An 8551-nucleotide genomic window follows, 5' to 3' on the forward strand; every position below is an offset into this window, starting at 1 on the left:
GCACTTTTGGAGGCCAAAGCAGGTGGATCACCCAAGGTCAGGAGGTCAAGACCAGCCTTGCCAACATGGTGAAACCCCATCTCTACTAAAAATACAAAAATTAGCTGGGCGTGATGGCACATGCCTGTAATCCCAGCTACTCAGGAGGCTGAGGCAGGAGAACTGCTTAGACCTAGGAGGCAGAGGGTTCAGGGAGCTGAGAATACACCACTGCACTCCACAGTCCAAAGTCTCATCTGAGAGAAGGCAAATCCCTTCCACCTATGAGCCTGTAAAATCAAAACCAGGTTAGTTACTTGCTAGATACAATGGGGGTACAGGCATTAGGTAAATACAGCCATTCCAAATGGAAGAAATTGTCCAAAACAAAGGGGCTACAGGCCCTATACAAGTTCAAAATCCAGCAGGGCAGTCAAATCTTAAAGTTCCAAAATGATCTCCTTTGACTTCATGTCTCACATCCAGGTCATGCTGATGCAAGAGGTGAGTTCCATGGTCTTGGAAAGTTCCAACCCTGTGGCTTTGCAGGGTACAGCCTCCCTCCTGGCTGCTTTCATGGACTGGCATTGAGCATACGTGGTTTTTTCCAGGTGCACAGTGCAAGCTGTCAGTGCATCTACCATTCTGGTGTTTGGAGGACGGTGGCCCTCTTTTCACAGCTCCACTACATGGTACCCCAGTAGGAACTCTGTGTGGGGGCTCTGACCCCACATTTCCCTTCTGCACTACCCTAGCAGAGGTTCTTCATGAGAGCCCTGCCCCTGCAGCAAACTTCTGCCTGGACAGCCAGGTGCTTCCATATATCTTCTGAAATCTAGGCAGAGGTTCCCAAACCTCAGTTCTTGATTTTCAGCACCAAGTGGAAGCTGCCTAGGTTTGAGGCTTGCACTCTCTGAAACCATGGATAGAGCTCTACACTGGCCCCTTTCGGCCATGGCTGGAGTTACTGGGATGTAGGGCACCAAGTGCCTAGGCTGCACACAGCATGGGGACCCTGGGGCTGGCCCACGAAACCACTTTTTCCTCTTAGGTATCCAGGCCTGTGATGGGAGGGTTGCTGTGAAGTCCTCTGACATGCCCTGGAGACATTTTCCCCATTGTCTTGGGGATTAACATTGTTAAACTTCTTGTTACTTACACAAAGTTCTGCAGCTGGATTGAATTTCTCCTCAGAAAAATGGGATTTTCTTTTCTATCGCATTGTCAGGCCACAAATTTTCCAAACTTTTATGCTCTGCTTCCCTTCTAAAACTGAATGCCTTTAACAGCACCCAAGTCACCTCTTGAATCCTTTGCTGCTTAGAAATTTCTTCCGTCAGATACCCTAAGTCATCTTTCTTAAGTTCAAAGTTCCACAAATCTCTAGGGCAGGGACAAAATGCTGCCAGTCTCTTTGCTAAAACATAACAAGAGTCACATTTGCTCCAATTCCCAACAAGTTCCTCATCTCCATCTGAGACCATCTCAGCCTGAACCTTATAGTTCATATCACTATCAACATTTTTGTCAAAGCCACTCAACAAGTCTCTAGGAAGTTCCAAACTTTCCCACATTTTCCTGCCTTCTTCTGAGTTCTCCAAACAGTTCCAGCCTCTGCCTATTACCCAGTTCCAAAGTTGCTTCCACATTTTCAGGTAACTTTTCAGCAGTGCCCCACTCTACTGGTACCAATTTACTATATTAGTCCATTTTCATGCTGCTGATAAAGACATACCTGAGACTGTGCAATTTACAAAAGAAAGAGGTTTAATTGTACTCACAGTTCCATGCGACTGGGAAAGCCTCACAATCATGGCAGAAGGCAAGGAGGAGCAAGTCACATCTTACATGGATGGCAGCAGGCAAAGAGAGAACTTGTGCAAGGGAACTCCTCTTTTTAAAAAAAACCATCAGATCTCATGAGACTTATTCACTATCATGAGAACAGCACAGGAAAGACTTTCCCCATGATTCAATTATCTCCCACCGGGTCCCTCCTACAACACGTGGCAATTCAAGATGAGATGTGGGTGGGGACATAGCCAAACCAGATCACCATGTTAGCCAGACTGTTCTCAAACCCCTGACCTCAAGTGATCTGCCCACCTAGGCCTCCCAAAGTGCTGGGATTATAGGTGCGAGCCATCGTACCTGGCCCCAGGAGTAGTTGGGTTTTTTTTGTTTTGAGACGTTTTTTGAGACGGAGATTTTTTTTGTTTTTTGAGACGGAGATTTGCTTTTGTTGCCCAGGCTGGAGTACAATGGTGCCACCTTGGCTCCCTGAAACCTCTGCCTCCCAGGTACAAGCAATTCTCCTGTCTCAGCCTCCCAAGTAGCTCAGATTACAGGCATGCACCACCACGCCTGACCTTTTTTTTTTTTTTTTTTTTTTTTTTTTTTTTTTTTTTTTAGTAGAGAAGGTGTTTCACCATGTTAATCAGGCTGGTCATGAACTCCTGACCTCAGGTGATCCACCCACCCCAGTCTCCCAAAGTGCTGGGATTACAGGCGTTTGCCACCACACCTGGCCTACAGCAGTAGTTTTGAACACCAACTAGACTAATAATTATCAGTACAGTTGGTCAACAGCCACTCTGCTGGTCTGGCTAGGTCCAGGAAATAAATGAAGGTAATCAATAATGCTTGTCATGATAGCTAACGTCATAGAGTGCTTATTGTAGGCCAGACACAGTTCAAAGTGCTTTACATACAGTCACTCATTTAATCTAACAGCCCAGCCAGGCACAGTGGCTCACACATGTAATCCCAAAATTTTGGGAAGCTGAGGCGGGAGGATCACTTGAGGCCATAAATTTGAGACCAGCCTGCAACATAGTGAGTGAGATCCCATCTCTATCTAAAAAAATAAGAAAAAAAAATCTAACAGCATCCTCATTTTACAGATGGAGAAACTGAGGCACAGAGCAGTTAAGAAACTTGCCTAACCTCAAACTGGTTTTTGTGTGTGTGTGTGAGATGGAGTCTTGCTGTTTACCCAGCTGGAGTGCAGTGGCATGATCTCAGCTCACTGCAACCTCCACCTCCCAGGTTCAAGAGATTCTCCTGCTTCAGCCTCCCGAGTAGCTGGGACTACAGATGCCTGCCACCACGTCCGGTTAATTTTTGTATTTTTAGTAGAGATGGGGGTTTCACCATGTTGGCCAGGCTGGTCTTGAACTCCTGACCTCAAGTGATCCTCCTGCTTTGACCTCCCGAAGTGCTGGGATTACAAGCCTGAGCCACCCCACCCACCTGTTCCTCGCACTGCTTTTAGAGTAAAGAATTGAACACAGGCAGTTGGGCTCTAAAGCTCATGTTCTTAAACACTGTGCTATATTGGCTCTCACATGTTTAGGTTAATAGTGGCCCAGGAATATTGCTCAAAAGGCAAACAAATGATTCCCTCTAAATGCCGACCCTGCCAAAAATCATTTATGTAGCTACATTTACCTCTCATAATCTTCAGCGAAAAAAAAAAAATAGTTAAAATGAGATGCTTTAAGTGTTCTGTAATTCTGAGCAGTTTGCATTCATTACTAAGAAGAATGTAACTGCTGACTCTGCAGTTCAGAAGAATCATATTGAAGTTGAAGTGGTAGTAATTGAAAATTCGTAAGGTTGGAGAGACTTGAAAAGCCAGACCTGTTACTAGCATTCAATGAAATAAAGTATTTAGTAGACCACAGTAGTAAGTATTGCAAGAATAAATCTCAATAAATCAGCAGATTCCAGGAACATTTTAGGACTGAGAATTTGTTAAATACTGTATTCTATATAAGAAGTAATGGCTATGCCTGGAAATGAGTCCCTTAAGTTGACAAAATAGGTTTAAAGTTTTTTTAATGTCTATTTTTTAAAAATGTACACCCAGGGCTGATAAGTAATCTGAGCAAAAATAATTAAAACTTCCAAAAACTTTTTTCAACACATGATAGTGATAAAGACACAACCCGAACAGACTTGCTATGTACTGATAAAAATAAATATTAACTTTATAATTATCATACATTAAAGCAGTATGACAATGGTTGTTGCATAAAAGTAAAGAATATGCCTCATACCCATTAGGATGGCTACTATCAAAAACTGAAAAATCACAAGTGTTGACGAGGATGTGGAGAAACTGGAACCCCTGTGCTCTGTTGCTAGGAATGCAAAATGGAACAGCTGCTATGGAAAACAGTGTGGAGATTCCTCAAAAAATTAACAATAGAATTACCATATGATCCAGTAGTTTATATGTCAAATGACCGGGCTAGGGTCAGGTGCAGTGACTCACCCCTGTAATCCCAGCACTTTGGGAGGCTGAGGCAGGAGGATCACTTGAGCCTAGGAGTTTGAGACCAGTCCAAGGAACATGGTGAAACCCCATCACCACAAAAAAATACAAAAATCAGGCAGGCGCCTGTAGTCCTAGCTACTTGGGAGGGTGAGGCAGGAGGATTGTTTGAGTCTGGGAGGTAGAGGAGGCAGTGAGCCAAGATTACACCACTGCACTTTAGCCTGGGCGACAGTGAGACTCTGTCTCAAAAAAAAAAAAAAGACTGGGCTAAAGGATGTCCAGATAGCTGATAAAACATTATTATCCAATCTGTTGAGGGCCTGAAGCAAACAAAAAGATAGAGAAAGGCTGAATTTGCTCTCTGTTTGAGCTGGGACATCCATCTTCTCCTGCCCTCAATCAGAGTTCCTGGTTCTCAGGCCTTCAGACTCGGACTAGGACTTATACCATTGCCTCCCATGGTTCTGAGGCCTAGGATGACATCACCAGTTTTCCTGGGCCTTCAGCTTGCAGACAGCAGATCATGGGACTTCTCAGCCTCCACAAATGCATGAGCCAATTCCTTATAGGAAATGTCTTTTTCTATCTCTTTCTATATATTTTATTGGTTCCATTTCTCTGGAGAACCATAACTAATGCACCCATGTTCTTAGCAATACTTTTCACAATAGCCAAGAGGTGAAAGCAACCCAAATGTCCATCAATGGATGAATGAATGTTTTAAATGTGTTATATGCATACAATGGAATATTATACAGCTTTAAAGGAAGGACATTCTGTCACGTGCTACAACATGAACAAACCTTGAGGACATTATCCTAAGTGAAATCAGCCAGTCACAGAAGACAAACACTGTATGGTTCCACTTATATGAAGTGTCTAAAGTCATCAAATTCATAGAAACAAACATAGAATAGTGGTTACCAGGGACTATGAGAGGGGATTAAAGGGGAGTTGCTGTTTAATGGGTGTAAAATTCCATATTTGCAAGGTGAAAAGGTTTGGAGATTTGTTTTGCAACAATGTAAATAACCTTAAGACTAATAAACTATAAACCTAAAAATAGTTAAGATGGTAAATTTTGGCCAGGCACAGTGGCTCACACCTGTAATACCAGCACTTTGGGAGGCTGAGGCAGGTGGATCACTTGAGGTCAGGAGTTCGAGACCAGTCTGGCCAACATGGTGAAACCCAGTCTCTACTAAAAATACAAAAAAATGAGCCAGGCATGGTGGTGCATGCCTGTAGTCCCAGCTACTTGGGAGGCTGAGGCAGGAGAATCACTTGAACCTGGGAGGCGGAGGTTGCAGTGAGCCGAGATCACACCACTGCACTTCAGCCTGGGCAACAGAGTAAAACTGTGTCTCAAAAAAAAAAAAAAAAAAAAAGAAGCTAAATTTTATGTTTTTGTTACCATAATAGAAAAGTTTAAAATAATTCAAATTGCATTGTAGCTCAATATAATCGTTATGCAAGATTTTTTTTAAGTCTCTATGTAAGCAAATTCTATTAATTCCTACCTATGACACAGAGTTGGTAGAACTGGCATGGTAGGCTGAGACTAAGCAACTAGAAGACCATCTTACTGAAATAAGCACTAAAAATAGTATCTCCCTTTTTTTTTCTTTATTTTTTATTTTTTTGAGATGGAGTTTTGTCTTTGTTGCTCAGACTCCTGGAGAGCAGTGGCACGACCTCGGCTCATCACAACCTCTGCCTCCTGGTTCAACCGATTCTCCTGCCTCAGCCTCCTGAGTAGCTGGGATTACAGGTGCCTGCCACCATGACCGGCTAATTTTTGTATTTTTAGTAGAGACAGGGTTTCACCATGTTGGCCAGGCTGTTCTCGAACTCCTGACCTCGTGATCCGCCTGCCTCAGCCTCCCAAAGTGCTGGGATTATAGGCGTGAGCCATCGCGCCCCGGGTAGTATCTTCTTTTCTTATTCAGTTCAGTGTGTTAGAGACCCCTAAAGAATGAGAAAGACCCAAGGCATTTCCTGCTTGAAGATGTCACATAAAGTTGGTAATTCCATCATCCCTCAGAAATCATCTCCCAAAACAAAGGACACAAGAGACCAGAATGAAAATCCTATCTCAATTTTAAAAAAATTAAGACAAGTAAAACAAAATAACTACAAAATAAATGTAAGGGGTACCAAAAGCAAAGGCATTCGAGGAAAGGCACAACAGGAGGCTGACAGTGGGCACCAGAAGAGCTCAGTAAGAGCTTAATAGCTCACCCAGTGAGATGCGTACACTGAGGTTAAAAAAAAAAAAAAAAAAAAAGTAATAGCCCCATTTGTGCAACAATGGGAAGAAGGCAGTGTTATGGATTTGTGACGCCCCCACCCCAGAAGTTATATGAAAGTCCTAACCCCTGGTACCTGTGAATGTGACCATATTTGGAAATAGGGTCTCTGTAGATGTAATCCTTAGGGTGAGGTTATACTAAATTAGGATGGGTCCTAATACAGTGATTGGTGTCCTTATAAGAAGAGGAAAATGGCAGGGCACAGTGACTCACACCTGTCATCCCAGCACTTTGGGAGGCTGAGGCGGGCGGATCATTTGGGGTCAGGAGTTCAAGACCAGCCTGGCCAACATTGTGAAACTCCATCTCTACTAAAAATACAAAAAAATTAGCTGGGCGTGGTGGTGCACAACTGTAATCCCAGCTACTTGGGAGGCGGAGGCTGGAGAATCACTTGAACCCAGGAGGTGGAGGTTGCAGTGAGCCGAGATTGTGCCACTGCACTCCAGCCTGAGTGACAGAGTAAGACCCTGTCTCAAGAAAAAAAAAAAAAAAAAAGAGGAAAATGTGGACACAGACATAGAAAGGAGACCAGCATGCAAAGATGGAGACAGAGATTGGAGTGATGTGTCTACAAACCAAGGAATGCCAGGGCAACCACCAGAAGCAAGGAGAGCAGCATGGAGCACACTGTCCCTCAGAGCCTCAAGAAGGACCAACCCTCGGACCCCTTGATTTCACACTTCTAGCCTTCAGAACTGTGAGAAAATACATTTCTGATGTTTTAAGTCACTGAGTTTGTTGTATTTTGTTATGGCAGTTCCAACTGACTAACACAGGTGGGTAGGCTGGTAGCCTCAGTTTCTCTGGACCCATTTTGATTTTGAGTAGCAGAGAAATTGGGACTAAACTAGAACTCCACACAAAAGTCATATTCACAGGAAGGCACATGTTCATGAGAAGCGAGAAGAGATCCTAGTGTGCACAGCTATTCAGCTGCCTGTCTTCATTGCCTGTGAAGAAGAAAAGGCTAAAGTATCTCATAGGCAAAATCCTGGATCAAAAGGAAAATTCCCACTGATACAGAAAATGTCCCTGACCCCTTCACAACACAAATCTCCTGTAAATAGTTGAGCTAAGAAAATTCACTTCATTCAAAGATGATGAGTCAAAAAAGAACCAACAAAGATTTAAAGAAGAAAATGAAAAAGAGGCTGGGCACTGTGGCTCATGCCTGTAATCCCAGCACTTTGGGAGGCTGAGGCAGGCAGATCACTTGAGGTCAGGAGTTTGAGACCAGTCTGGTCAACATGGTGAAACCCTGTCTCTACTAAAAAAACAAAAATTAGGCCGGGCGCGGTGGCTCACGCTTGTAATCCCAGCGCACTGAGAGGCCAAGGCGGGCAGATCACCTGAGGTCAGGAGTTCAAGACCAGCCTGACCAACATGGCAAAACCCTGTCTCTACTAAAAATACAAAAAGTAGCTGGGCACAGTGGTGCGTGCCAGTAATCCCAGCCACTTGGAAGGCTGAGGCAGGAGAATCACTTGAACCTGGGAGGTGGAGATTGCAGTGAGCTGAGATGGCGCCACTGCACTCCAGCCTGGGTGACAGAGCGAGACTCCACTTCAAAAAAAAAAAAAGAAAATGAAAAAGAAACAGAAAAACAAATGCTGATGAATAATCACCATGAAAACATTACCTCAGGCCAGGCGCAGTGGCTCACACCTGTAATCCCAGCACTTTGGGAGGCTGAGGACGGGGAATCACCTGAGGTTAGGACTTTGAGACCAGCCTGGGCAACATGGTGAAACCCTCTCTCTACTAAAAATGCAAAAATTGGCGGTGTGGTGGCACACACCTGTAATCCCAGCTACTTGGGAGGCTAAGGCACAATAATCACTTGAGCCCAGGAGGCAGAGGGTGCAGTAACTTGAGATCACACCACGGCACACCAGCCTGGGTGACAGAATGCGATTGCATCTCAAAAAAAAAAAAAAGAGAGAGAGAGAGAAAAGAAAACATTACCTCAGGGCAG

This window comes from Macaca thibetana, chromosome 7, assembly GCF_024542745.1.
Source record: "Macaca thibetana thibetana isolate TM-01 chromosome 7, ASM2454274v1, whole genome shotgun sequence".
Classification (NCBI taxonomy): Eukaryota; Metazoa; Chordata; class Mammalia; order Primates; family Cercopithecidae; genus Macaca; species Macaca thibetana.